This window comes from Hippopotamus amphibius, chromosome 1 (genome assembly GCF_030028045.1).
Source record: "Hippopotamus amphibius kiboko isolate mHipAmp2 chromosome 1, mHipAmp2.hap2, whole genome shotgun sequence".
Taxonomy (NCBI): domain Eukaryota; kingdom Metazoa; phylum Chordata; class Mammalia; order Artiodactyla; family Hippopotamidae; genus Hippopotamus; species Hippopotamus amphibius.
Window position 1 is genome coordinate 17,344,322 of NC_080186.1, and position 14,721 is coordinate 17,359,042.

The window sequence follows — 14,721 nt, forward strand, 5'->3', positions numbered from 1 at the left end:
TCCCCAGCTACTCTAATCAAACACCACTCCTGCCGGCCCTTCTTACACTGGTTCCCCCAGCGCAGGCCAGAAACAGCTGATCAAACACATCAGGACAAGGTCAGTCCAGGGACCCATAGCCCCCTCCAGGGGAGATTTTATAGACCTGCCATCAGGAGGGGCTGATAAAAATGGGCAGGGGGTGGGGAAGGGGACCCCTGGGGCTGGCACAGAACCAAACAGCTTTTCACTTCATTTAAGGTTGAAACCTCTGTGCTCCACGCAGGGTCCAGACCAGAGCCAGCATTTCCTGAGAGGCCAGGGCTGGAGCTGCCTGTGAGCCCAGGGAACTGGGGAGATGTGTGTGCATGCATGATTCGGGGGGGTGACAGAGATGCCAGGTAGGAGCATGTGTGGGTTTGGGAGCATGGGATTATTAGATTGTCACAGGATGACTTAAGATCCTCCCTCGCTAAACTGTGACCCTTTCAAGGGCAAGAACTGTGTGTTATCCTTTTTGTTAACACACACACACACACATACACACTAACGTGCAGTTAGCCTGCCACCACAGGTGTCTTTTAGACCCGAAATTCTGGAGTCTTGAGGTGCTATTATGTGTGTGGTCCCATGCCCGATGCTGTAGAGGTTGGGGCCACATCAGGCTAAACTAGTGCGTGACACCTGCCCCTAGGGGACTGTCAACCAGGCTGGCCAGGCGAGGACTGTATATGAGAATCAACCACCGAAACACCATGCCAGTCCAGACGCCAACCTAAATTCCTATAAATGCTGTGTTTCTTTCTCTCTTTTTTATTTTTGCCTTTTTCATTAGGGGGAAGATTAATATTGGGGAGAAATATTCTCATAATAATTACTGTTATTAAATGCTTACCACGTGTTAGGTACTGGACAAAGAGCTTTATGTAATTTTTATTTCACCAACACCATGATGTAGGTACTGTTGTTACCCCACGTTACAGGCGAGAAAACCTACACCAGAAAAGCCACTTGACAGTTAGCGGCCAGTGAGCTGCACAGCTGGGATGTGATCCAGGTTGCCTGACGGCAGAGCTTGCTCTTAACACGAGGCTACATTCAAGCATTGCTTGCTTAACACCCAGTTAGCCAGAAAATCCCTAGGCAGCCATACTTCCCCGTCCTTCAGCTGCGGGTCTGTGCCACCTGGACTGTTGACATAGACCTACCATGTCTCCCGACCTGTTCTGTCCTTGCTCTTCCCCTCTATCCATCCTGCCTGAGACAGCCAGCCAGGCCTGAGACTCTGCTTTCATCAGCTGGAAATGTGGTGTCCAGTAACAGCCTGGTTTTGGGACTAGATTGTTTGTGGCCTAGGAACTGTCACTTTTGGGGGCCCCTGCCACTCCTCACAGTGTCACCAGTCCTCGGTCAACCCTTGAAGGCTTAGTCAGGGCTCTTCCTTAGAGTCAGAGGACAGCTGTGGATCCTGCGTGGGCTCCCGCTGAGCCAGCACGGGGTGTGTGAGGGTGGTTCTCCCCCAGGAAACTCAGGGAAGCATCTTGGCCTCTCTGCCTTCCCTATCTCTCCTCTTATCCTGGGCTCCTAAGGAAAAAATGTTTTCTAGAATAGCGGTCATTTTACTGGAGTGTATAGGATCAGAAAACTGTATAATATGCAGCGGTTCAGGGCCCCATTTTAGAGGATTCAGATCTGAGTTCAAATCTCTGCTCTGTCCCTTGTTAGACATGTGCTTTGGTCATATTAACTTCTCGTTACCTTGATTTTTTTTCTTATCTATAAATTGGAGGTAATAAAAATTCTCAGGGTAATTGTGGAGATTAAAAGGAATACATATAAGACTCTGATATAGGTCACAGCATATAGGAAGTGCTCAATAAAAATGATACCGCTCACGTTATCAAGGGACTCAAAGCCTCAGGTGGTCTCTGTCCCAGTGTGGAGACCCCATTGGGTGCTTCTGAAGCTCAGGTAGGGTGGACTTCTGTGGGGGAGTGGAAGATGAAAAAGAGGGCCAGCCAGACAGAGTCCCTAGAGGGCAGGGCCCAGCCTTCACTGTCTCTCTGCCCCCCGTTTCCTTGGCCTCCGGCACCTGTCTGGTGTCCGGGGAACACCTGCTATATGACTAGTGGGCAGCAAACCCAGGAGCAGGGCTGGAATGTGGAGCCTGGGACCGTGCTCCTTACGCGGCTCCATGCTGCACCTCAGAGCCACCTGGAGCGAGATCCTGCAGCCCAAGGGATGTATCACAGATGCAGGCAGAGTTCCTGGATGTGACCTGGCCGTGTGGCCCCAGGGCGCTTGGTGTCTTGTTCTGGTATCAGCAGAACAGGTTGTCTTGACGCATTTGGTGCCCCGTTTCTATCCCAGTCTGGTCTCTCGGCTTGGAGCAGGAGAGGCCTCACCTGGTGGGTGGAGCACAGAACGGAGAGGAGGTGGCAGGTGCTTGGCTCAGCTGGGCCGCCCTCGTACAGAAGTGGTGGTCCCATGAGGCCTTGCTCTTGAGTAGCCCTCTGCTGCTTTCAGAGCACTTTCAGATACATCACTGATCCTCACAGGAACATGAAAGTTTAGAGTACATATCTTCATCGTTACCCTTTCACAGTGAAGGAACTTAGACACAGCCTCCACTGAGGACTTAAGCGTCCTCAGCTAGTGAGAGCTGGGGCTGCAGTCCGGTTTTGACACCAGGTGGAGGCTTTCCGCACCTCACCATGCTGCCCTGTGACTCTATGGTCCCCATGTTTCAGAGCACCTGCAATCGTTTGCTTGCTTGACTCTGACAGCGTTGCTCTGAGGCTGGAGGGGCAAGAATTATTAGTTTGCAAATGAAGAAATTGAGGTTCCAGGAAGTGATGTCTCCGGTCACATGCTAAGTCAGTAGCAGAACTGCAGTCAGAGCAGCTGGACCCAGCATTACATCCACGCTGCAAGGAAGAGCACAACGCAGGCCAGGTGAGCGAGGGGACTCGGAGGTCAGCAGGAGTCCTTGCAGCAGGGACGGGCTGAGCACCCCTTGTCGCCCTCTGCCCTTCTGCGGCCGCGTGTGCAGCAGCCCCCATGCAGGCGCTGCGTCCACATTCAGGTCACAGGAGGGCACCGTCCAACAGGACTCTCCGTGATGGGGGGGGCGTCTATTCTGCACTGTCCCATGCGGGAGCCACTGGTCAGATGTGGCTTTGAGCACTTGAAACGTGGCCTGTGTGACTGAGAAGCCGAATTTACATTTTAATTTAAATAGTCCCGTGTGGCTAGCGCCTGTCGTCTGGACGGCGTAGAACTAGGTGGAGGCCCAGGGATGAGCGTCCTGCGGGAAGTGGCTGAGCCTACATTCAAACCCAGGTCTGCAAGACTCCAAAACCCATGACCTCTCCCCTGGCGCCGTGTCAGGAGGGAGATGACGTGAGTGTGGTAAACATCGCTAGCGAGGTTCAGAACACTTAGTTTCATTCACAAAGGCTGTGCCTTGCTTTACGCTGGTACAGTTAGTGCCGTCACTGCTCTGTGCCCCCCACCTTCATCCTCGTCCCTCTACACCGTTCACTGTCCCGGGGGCTCTACCTCCGTCATCACTGATCCTGATAACTCCTCTACAGTGATGTTACTGTTACCCCATTTTTCAGATGAGCACGGTGATGCTCAAAGGGGTTGAGACACTGGTTGGAGCTGGGTAACCTCTCGCTGGAAGAGTCACGCTGGTATAGATAGAAAATGCCCCGTTCTTGCTCCTGTTTCTCTCCAGCTCCGACCAGAGCCAAACTGAAGTTAGACGGTGCCACGGAGGCAGCCAGGAAGCCCTCTCCCGTTCCTGTGCTTGAGAAGACGTTGCACTGAGCTCACTGCCTGGGCACCAGCCACTGTCCACACAGAAGGGGGTGGCAGGGGCCAAGCATGCTTATCGGGGGGTGGGGGTGGGGGGGCAGGCTCACCTTCGTGCAGCTTTCTGACAACTATTGTAGGAAAAGGCACGTGCCTCAAAGACATGTTTTAAAAAGCCCACCGCAATCTTAAATGCAAGTTTTGTTTACCTTGGAACTAATAAGATCCGTGGCCACACACCATTACGTGTATAATGAGAGTCATGGGAAAACTAAAGTCACTGCCACCCACAAGCTGCGTGACCTTGGACCGGTCTCTTCAGCCCCACCCCAGCGAGTGGCTTAGATGACCTCTAAGGGCTCTTCTCCAATATTCTGTGATTCCTTATATAGCACAGGCAGCAGAGAAATCAGGGTTCTGGGCCTGACCCTGCTACTTTCACGTTGTGTGACTTACCTCCACTTCTTCACCTGTACTGGTGCTGCCCCCACAGGGCTGTGAGGCCTGAGCTGGGCATGGGGCTACCACGTGGCGAGTGCGCAGGGAAGGCCCTGATGGGCTTTGGAGCCACACGCACAACACCCAGCAACACCCCATCGCCCCACTCTTGAGGAGGAGACGTTGGAAGAACTCCCTGTCCTCAGGTGGGAGGGGAATGTGTCCTCACTGGGCCAAGATGTTGGCACAGGGGCCAAGAGCTGTGCCACAGAGAGCCTTCTGGGGTGCCTTCCAGCTGGTACAGCCCTGCCTCCCCTCCCCTTAGTGGGGGCTGTGCCCACCACTGGCACAGCTGGGAGGAGCTGGCAGGGACAGGTGACAAAAGCACCTAGGCCTGGAAGAGGGACGCTTCCTGGAGCTTGCGGGAGGAGCTGCCCAGGGAGGAGAGAGGGCAGGGAGCACCGTGGCTCTGCGAGCCCTGGTCTGAAGCGAGCCTGGGGCCTGGGGTGCCCCAAGGGCTGAGGGTCAGGGCTGTGGAGTCACGTGGTCTAACGTCAGCCCTGCCACTGCCCAGCTTTCTGGCTCTGGGCAAACCACCTCACCTCTCTGAGCCTTACTTTCTTTGTCTATGAAATGGGGAGGATAAGGGTCCTTGCCTGCCTCTTGGGATTATAAAATTACACCCGTGGAGGCCCTTCTGTGCCAGGCAGAGAAGGGGCTCCATAAGTGGTTATTATGAGCGTCCCTGGGCCTGACCCCAGAAAGGCCAGCTGCTGCTGGAGGAGGCTGCGCTTCACAGTCTGGCCTCTGATGCCCTGGGGGACAGGAGGAGAGAGTCCCTGCTAGGAGTCCCACCCCTGAGCTTGGTTAGGCTGTGGCCTTAGCACTAACAGGGAGAGGCCTGGCTGGCTGGGCAATCGAGACCAGAACCCCAGGTTTATGGGGGGCTTCCTCAACCCACCCCTCAGGAGGCCTGAGGAGATAGGATCCCCTGCCCTGCATCTTCTGGTCACAAGCCTTCCTGGGGGCTCATGCCCAGGTTGCCAGGGGGAAGGGAGAGGTGAGAGGGATACCAGGTTCCTAGCATGGGGCCCCGTGTACCCCAGCCAAGCATACACACTCAGGACCAAACTTACCTCCAGGCCTTGGCCCAAGCTGTCCCCATCACCTACCCATGCCCTCTGCCAGCCTTCTCCACCCAGCTTTTCCCCATCCTTCAAGGCCCAGCCCAAATGTCCGCCACTCCAGAAAGTTACCTTCAGTCACCCTAGCCAAACGTGTCTTCCCCTGGACTTTTCTGATACCCTGTGTGACCCACAATACTGATCATGTGGTAATTTGTGTTCATGTCTTTTTAACCTTTTTTGGGGGGGGGTGGCAAAATACACCGTTTACTATTTTAGCATTTTAAGTGCAAAGTTCAGTGGCATTAACTACACTCACATTGTTGTGCAACCATCACCACTGTCCATCTCCAGAACTTTCTCATCACTTCATACTGCAGCTCTGTCCCCATCGAACATTTTCATCACCCCCAAAGGAAGCCCCATTCCTGTTAGCATCACCCGCCCTTCCCCTCCCCCCCTCCCCGCCCCCCCCATTCCCCGCTCCTCCTGGAAGCCCCTATTCTGTTCCTTGTCTCTGACTTTGGCTAGTCTAGTTTTCTCATAGAAGTGGAATTATGCAGTATCTGTGTTCGTGCCTTAACCCTCCATAGAGCTCTGTGCCTCTACTGAGCAACTAAGTAAAAGGGACAAATGAAGGAGCAAAAGAACAAAGGCGATGCCTGAGGTTTCCTGAGACAGGCCTGGTCCCCTGCCACACCCCTGAGTGTTACTAACCTCCAAGGATTCATTCATTCGATGATGGGCATCTATTAAGCACTCACTGTGGCTAAGACACGGTTCTAGGTGCTGGAGACACCACAGTAAACAGAATAAAATCCTTGTTCTCATGGAGCTCATAGGAGAGAGAAACAGTAAATGAGTATATATATATACATATATATATATACGTAGTCTGCTGGATAATCCCGACGTCAAAGAGAAAAATTGGCAAGGGGCAGAGGGGCGTGGCGGAGGCTTAGACAGGGGTGCTGGGAAAGGCCTCACTTAGTAAATGACTCCAGCAAAGACCCGATGGCTTTGAGGGCCTGGCCATGTGAATGTCTAGGGGAGAGCTTCCCCAGCAGTGGGAACAGCCCATGCAAGGGCCCCGAGGCGAGTACCTGTGGCTGGCGTGAGGAGTACAGAGGAGGCCAGTGCAGCTGGAGCAGAGTGGGCCAGGGGGAGAGTAGTAGGAGATCAAGGTAGAAAAGTAGTCAGGCCCAGATTACGTAGGACCTTCTAGGGCATTGCAAGCGTTTGGCCAGTGGAGCGTTTTGATCAAGTGCTGCGGCTGCTGTGTAGAGAATAGATATAGGGAGAAAGGGTGGGTGCTGGGAGATTACTTAGGGGTTATTGCAATATCGCATCACGGAAGAGTTTCAGAAAGATTAAAAATTAAAATGAGGCTGCAACCTAAATAAGTTTCTGAGTGGCTCATTTGTTAGCCAAGCAAGGAAAATGATGACGGCTTGGACGAGGGTTCTGGGGAAGAGTGGTCAGATGCTGAAAGTAGAGCAGACAGGGTTTGCTGATGGATTAGATGTGGGATCTGAGAAAAAAAGAAAGGACTCAAGGATGATTCCCAAGATTTTTGGCCTGAAAGTGGGAGCACAAAGTTGCCATATGCTGGGGAGGGAGAAGAACGGGGGTGGGGGCGGGGGGGGTGGGTTTTGGAGGAAAGATAAGGAATTCGTTGGGGGCATGTTAAGTTTGGGATTTCAGTTGAACACCCAAGGAGAGATGCAGAGTAGGCAGTTGAAACATGGGTCTAGGGTCAGGGACATTAGTGATCACTTGTCCAGCTTTCCTATTTTGTTTTCTGAGGCCCAGCTGGCATCACTGGAGCTTTCCAGAGACCCAGGTGTCACAATCTGCCCTTTGTGCATCTGTCCATCTGTCCATCTACCCATCCATCCATCCATCCATCCATCCATCTGTTCACCTGTTTATTCACCATGCCCTGCACATCTAACCTTTGTCAGGTGCTGGGGATACAGGAATTAGTAAAACACGTCCCCCGCTCCAAAAGGCTCACAGTGTGGTTATAAATTCTCTAGGCCTTCCATTTTCCATGCCTCCCTTGGCCTCAATCTCTCCATTGGTAAAAGGAGTTTGGACCAGATAATCTTGAAGGGCTCCACCAACTCAGACCTCCTATAAACTCATGAGGCCAACTTTCCCTCAGCCTCCTCTGAGCTGGGCCCCACAACTGGGGTGGATGGAGCTGGGGTTGGGGTCCATGTTGGCTTCCTGCTCCCATAACACCCATCCGACCAGCAAATGTGCCCTAACCTAAATTTTGCTGTGTTCATCTTCCACCAAGAAGCGATTAACTGTGGTGAAGCAATTAAGTCAACCTAGCAAGTGTGGTTTGCAGCCCATAGGACTCACGAGTGATGTGGGTCAAGATTAAGGGGGATAATAATTGGCAATTGGAGGGTGAAAAAAATCTTATTCTTTTTATGTATAAAATGCAAATATGTATAAAGTACATATACTAATATACAGTATATCTATGGTATTAAAATTTCACAAGCATGGAGATTAGAAGAGAGGATGTCTTAAAAGGCTCCTTGGGGAGCAATACTGAAAAAAAGAGTGAAGGGAGGTCCCTGGTGGTCCAGTGGTTGGAACTCAGCGCTTTCACTGCTGTGGGCTGCGTTCGATCCCTGGTCAGGGAACTGAGATCCCTGAAGCCACATGGCATGGCAAAAAAAAAAAAAAGAGAGAGAGAAACACCATGTTAAGGGGGGAGGGAGTGTCAGGGCTTGGAGCACACACACACTCGTTTGGCCACACGATAACAGGGCTCAGTCCTGGTGCTGAGGACGGAGGGGACCAAGCTCGGAGACGCTGCCCTTAAGCTTCAATCTGGTGTGGGACAGGCAAGAAACTTGGCAATTGTTATACCCAATGACAAGTGCCATGCTGGGGCCAGGGGTAGGAGCAGAGGTGAGACTCTAGCATCAGGAAGGCTCCAAAGACAGGGCCAAGCAGGGCTGGACAGGTGACTAGGTAGCCCTGGGCAAGGGCAGCCTACTGGATACCAGCTCCCTGTCCAGGGGCCAAATAAGCAGGTGCTACATGGAGTGATTCCTTTGGGTAAACGGGGTGCAGAGTGGGTTGAGGGGAGGCTGAGAATTTCCTTCTTTGAGATCCTCAGCTCAAAAATAACATCACTACTGGAAGATGCCTGGGATCATCCCATTAGAGCTCCATCTCTCAACTTGAAATACTGCTCTCAATGGCAACCGGATACAGTGGAAAGAATTCCAGACCAGGTGCCAAAATGCCTGACTCCTGGTCCCAGCAGTGCCCCGATGTACTGAGTCAGCATCCTCTGTCTCTAAAACGGGAGATAAGTACAATCTCTCCCCCTGCCTACTACACAAGAGTGATGGAAATGGGAAGACACATAGGAGCCTACAGACATATGAGCTCCTCCACTCACACACACACCCCTGTGATGAGGAGACTCCTCCCTATTTTATAGGTGAGGAGACCAAGGCACAGAGAAGTTAGTCACGTGCCCAAGGCCACACAGGTAGTAAGCATGGGAGCCAGGATTTAAACCCACTGGGTGAAAGCAGGCCTGGGTGGGGTGAGAAGACACAGACAGGGGTGGGTTTAGGGATGCAGATGTACTGGGTGCTCAGATTCACGGGGCTCTCCTTCTGAGAGCCACAATCCCTCACTCTTTGGGCACAATTTACAGGCAGAGCACATGCTGAAGAGATGGGCTTAGGGCAGCCGAAGGCCTGGAGATCCCAGGCTGGAAAAAGGAAGGCCCGCGGGGCCCTAGAGCTGTCTTCACAGACCTTCAACTGTCAGAGGGATCTGCTTAGGACATGAATGGGGTCACGTCATGCCCTGCTCCAACCCCCCTGAGCGCCTGAGATGAAGTCCTGGCGGCTCAGCTGGGCAGACAGGGCTCTCTGCCATCTGACCTTGGTCAGCCTCATCACTCACGATTCTCAGCCTCAAACCTCACTGTCCAGGTTATCAAACTTCTAGTAGCTCCCACAACACACAGTGGGCCTGGCCCCACTGCTGGCACGGGAAGAAACGGCGGCCCCTTGCTCCCTGAGCCTCTGTTCGTGCTATCCTGAAGGCCAGAGTGCCCGTCCTTCCCCTTTTCCTGGCCGACACCTGCTTCTGCTGGAAGACGTTCTGCGCTGTGACTCCGATGTCAGCTTTTTCAGGAAGCCCTCCTTCATGCCTAGTTGCACCCTAGCCTTTCCCTGACCCTGGGGGCTGCTGTCTCCGGGTCTGCCTTGCCAGAGAGGGCTGGGCCAGAGTCCGGATCTGTGGGTGGACCAGCCGGCCCATTGGCCGTCGCAGGAGGCCAGCACAGCTTCGTTGTGTGTGATCATCCTCATTGCACAGGGGAAGACGTGGAGGAACTTAGCCAAGGTCACCCAGCTACTAGGAGGTGGAACTGGGATTGAACCCTAGAAGTCAATGTCAGAGCTGCCTTCTCGGCCGTGCAGGAAGAGCACCCCTGGTGGAGGCAGGGGGAGCTCTGTAGCTTTTGTGGACCTTCCCAACACTGGGGTTCTCGGAGCCTAATGATATTCGTAGTAGCTCAGTGGCACCTTCCCAGAGAGCCCCCTCTGTCCACACTGCCTAAAACGGTCCCGTATCACTCTCCGTCCTTCCACCCTCCTTTAGTTGCTTACACAGCAGTTTTCACCATCTACATTTTTATAAATGTCTCTCCTCATTGGTCTGTCTCCTCACCTCCACTGTGGGTGTCACAGTGACCTGGCCTGTCTGGCTCACTGTTGGGTTCCCAGTGCCTGTGACGGGGCAGGCGCCCGGAAAACGCTTGCTGTATGAATAGATGCTTCCCGTGCCCGTGTGCCCAGAGGGCCTGAGCCCTTCACATCTGTCAGCCACCCATCCTCCCAGCCATCCTTGGAGGTAGGAGGAAGGCACGTTTTTTTCAGAGAGGAAGTGGGGCCTCAGAGTCATTAAGTAGTGATTTGCTCAGGGCCTCTGACAGGTGGCAGAGCCAGTGCCCAGGTCCGTCGGATTCCAAAGCCTGCACTCTCAGACACTAGGTCAAAAACGAGGAAGCGGGCACCAGAGAGGCCAGCAGACTGGCCCCGGTTTCCCAGCCAGCTTCGCCTGAAGATGCTGGCTTTGTTCTCTGCACAGCCCTCTGCTGGGTCCCTGAGGGCCTGAGGCCCAGAGCAGGTCCTATTTGCAGTACTTCTGTTCTGCCTTTTATTAAGCGCGTAAGGACTACAGGCTTCACAATTGCCCAGAGTTCAGCTTTCCCTTTTATTTCCCCCCTTTATAAATGAGCAGATCCTTCAGTGGCCATGGCGTCATGAGTTCTCTGGCCCACATCCTTGGTGAAGGCCTCAGGCCTGAGGTCAGGATCCTCTGATGACCGTAGTAGGAGCCTTTTCAAGCTCCTAATCCACCTCGCAGTTGTTAGAACTCTCAGAAATGAGGCCTCCTCTTCCCGTCCAGTGGCCCCGGTAGTGCCAGAGGAGGCTCGTGTTTGTCTTCCCACCTCTGTCCCTGAGACCTGTGTTCCATCTTCTGGACACTCTTTTCTGTCTGTGTGACCTGGAGCAAGTCCCTTCCCTTCTATGATGTCTAATGGTTCTTCCAGCTCAGATGCTCTGAGACCAATGGAAATACAAGCCACATGTGTCATTTTAAATGTTCTAATAGCCATGTTAAAAGGGTAAGAAAAAAAGGTGAAATTAATTTAACAATATATTTTATTTAATCCAATACATCCAAATTATTTTCATCTTAATGTGTAATCAATATAAAATACTAATAAGATATTTGACCTTTTTTTCCATACTAAACCTTCTCCGTTCAGACTACGTACTTTTCAAGGGCTTAGTAGCCACGGGGGGCTAGTGGCTGCCGTATTGGACCGTGCTGGGCTGCAGCTCTCACCTAGTCCTGTCCCCCAGCCTCTGCTCGCACGCGTCCAGGAGAGCTGTGGCCCCTGCCTGCGCCTGTGGGCTACCCTCTTTCCCCCTCATCCCTCCCCACCTGCCGGGAGCCTGTCTGGACGGCAGCTATAGGGCCAGTGACACCACAAGGTCCGCTCTGAGGCTGGGGGAGTCCTATGAGGCACTGAAGGTACGTGCAGCCCTGTAAGGCTCCCCCCCTGCCCAGCTTGGGAGGAGAGAACGGAGGGGAGAAGGGCACTGCCTTCCTCTTCTCCAGGAGAGGTGATGTCATGGAGAAAATAGATCTCAGAACCCTGGCTCCATTTTTGGGATGGGTGTCCCTTCAATTGAGCCAGGTGCTGGGCTAAACCCTTTACATGAATCATCTCGTTTTATCCTCCCACGAGCCCAGCAGGATCTGTGATATTCTGATCCTGATTTTTCCCGGAGGAGGAAACTGAGGCTCAGAGAGACGAAGAGACTCTTTCCCTTGCTCCTCAATCCCTCTGTCATTCTGCCCCTCCCTTTCCCTCTCCTTCCCCGGCCACCCCACCCTACAGTTGCAGGGGGTGGGGGGTAGAGGGGAGGGGGCAGCTACACTCTACCCGGGACACACACACAGCCTTGGGATTGGGCATTACGCGTCCTGCTGGCAAGCTGCCCCACTACTGGGGGTCGGGGCAGTGGCGGACAGGTTCAGAGCAGGACCCTGGGATGGGGAGACACAGGACTTGGCCCCCTCACCTCAGTTAAGGTGGGAGGCGGGAGGGAGGCTGGGAGCAGAACTTTCTTCTCCGGCCCCACCCAGTGCCCTGGGCCACACCTCCTCCCCACCCCCAGGGATCCCCGCCCTTCACCTTCTGTTCGCTGGGACCCCAGGGCCCGGGGCCTGGCCCTGAGCATGCTTAGTGGATGAGCATCTTCCCATCGTTCTCACCTGTCTGTTCGTTCATCCCTCCTTGTCTCTTTCTTGCCCACCCCCCAGCCCCCACCCTCCCGTCCTCCTTGCCTCTGTCTCCATCTCCTTCCTCGTCCTGGGCTCTTTGTGAGGCTGTCTCACTGGCTCCCTCAGCCTGGCTCCTCGGCCTGTGAGCCTCTCTCTGTCCCTTTCTCTCTCTCTCGTCTTTTTCTCTCTGGGTCTTCTTATCTTTCCCCTCCTTTCTGGGTTGTTCTCTGGGGCTCTGTCTCTCCCGAGGTCTCTAACCTCACCCTCATCCTTTCCAGCCTCCTCTTCTTCGTCCTCCTCCCTCTCTATTCCTCTGTGTCTGCTCTCGCTCCCACCGCCCCTTCCCTGTCACTTGTTTATTCTTCTCCTCCCTGAGCTTCAATGGAGCCCCGGCTCCTCTCAGCCTCCCGTTTCTCCTCCCCGTGAAGGTGGGCGGTGGTGGCGGCAGCCAGCAAAAGGCCCCACTGGATGACAGCCAAGCCCAAGTCTCCCTCAGAGCTGTCACCGAGGACATCACACAGCAGCGCCTGAAATTCAAATTAGAGTTTTGCTGAAGCTGCTAAAACTCATCAAACACTATCTTTGAAGTCCCCTAGCAAGCTGGTCATTGCTCTTAAACAAGCCTCTGTTGGAAATGAGGGTTGGGCAGAGGGTTTGGGCAGGGCCACCATCCCCGGGCCTGGAGTGGAGGCCCCTCCCCACCAGGCCACCCCCAGACATGCTGCCACACGGTCCCCACGGGGGGCTCCCTGGGTCAGCCACCAGACTCAGCAGGCTGGGATCCCACTGCCCCATAGGCTCCCTACTTCTCCCCAGGGGATCACCCTGACATGGACTTGGCGGGGAGGCAGCAAGAAATAGAGGAAGGAGCCCTGGATGGAGAGCCTGAGGCCCTGGGGGGAGGTCTGATGCAGGCTCTGCACAGACTCTGCCTCCAGGGCCCTGTCCCCCTGTTGCTCCCTAGCCGGGTGACCGGGGCAGCTGACCTCACCCCTCTGGGCCTCCTCCCCAGGCCAGGGTGAGAACGTTTGCCCACACGGTGTGGTGAGGATTAAATGAGCCATCACATGACTCAGGCCAGCGCACTGCTCAATAAATAACCACCACCGCTACACCAGCAAGAGCGAAAACGTGGGTACTCAACCCGTATCTTCATCACAGCAAGCACTTACACACCTGGCGTGCTTCTCGGAGCTGGATCTGCATCGACTCATTCCGTCCTCAGAACAACGCTGGGAGGAAGCTGCTGGGGTTCTCCAGCACCTCATTTAGGCTCCTCCCCAGTGGCTCTCCCCGACCCTTGCTGCTGGACCTCCAGTGTCCCCAACCCCAGGACCTGGACGTCTGTCCCGAGCCTGCCCTTCGCCAGCTGCCTGCACTTCAGTTTCCCCAGCAGCCTTCTGCCGGCCCTTGTGACGAGGTGTCTGAGGGCCCGTCGTCGCCACTCCTGCCGCCTGCCTGGAGTCACCCTCCCTCCCCGCCAGGCCTGCCCGCTTTTCCACCATTACTGTCCCCCCACCAGTCTGACCTTTCCCACTGCAGATAATCCTTTGAGTTTGGTCTTGTCACAAGCTACCTCTGGCAAGGGCAGGCAGTTTTCTGCTCTGGAGCTTGAAAAGTTCTTGGATTCTGCTTCCCGTTATCACTGAAAGATGACCCCTGGAAAGAGCAAAAGGCATGAGACTGAGATGGGAAAATTGAGCCCAGAGGCCCTTGGGAACGTGAGAGAGAGGACCGCTGTATTTGGAAAAGGCACCCAGAAGGGCAGGGCTGGCATTTGTGCACCGGCCCTGGGCCTGGAGCTATAGAAGGATGGTCCCCAGCTGAGCGCGTCTGTGGCACAAGGGTGGAGCCCATGGGGGAAGCAGCCCCATGGAGGGGTCTTGGCTCCAGAGATGGCCACATGTGGCAGGCCCTCGGGTGCCTGAAGAGCCAGGTGGGCACTCAAATCATGAGGTGAGAGCCAGTGGGGGCCTGGGAGAGTGTGGCAGAACCCACCAACCCTGAGCTTCCCTTGGAGAGGACACCACCCCAGCTCTCCCAAGCTCAAAGTGGCTGGAGAAAGATGGCCGGCATGGACAGGTCACCATGATGAATTCCATGATGGCAGGAGTTCGGGAGGCTTTGCAGCCTGAGGACAGACCCACCAGATGCGGGAAACCAGGGAAGGCTTTATGGATACCTGAAGTTTGAGTAGTTTGAAGTTGAGTTCACCAGGCAAAGGGATAGGGCAAGGGGAAGAGGGGTGTGCCAGCCGAGGGACTGGTAGGGGGCACTGGGGACCACAGCAGACAGGGGAAATTGAAGTTCAGAGTGGTTATTTCTTAGCATGGGGAAAGAGGAGTGGTGAGACCCACGGCCGAAGAGGTAAGCAAGAGCCAGGACACAGAACTGTCTTGGTGGGGAATTGACACAGAAGAAGGGATTTCTGAATGCTTCTTGAAAATTCACTCTTACAGGGTTTGGTGGCTGAGTTCAGATTAACCAGACTTCCCTAAGTATCTTCTAT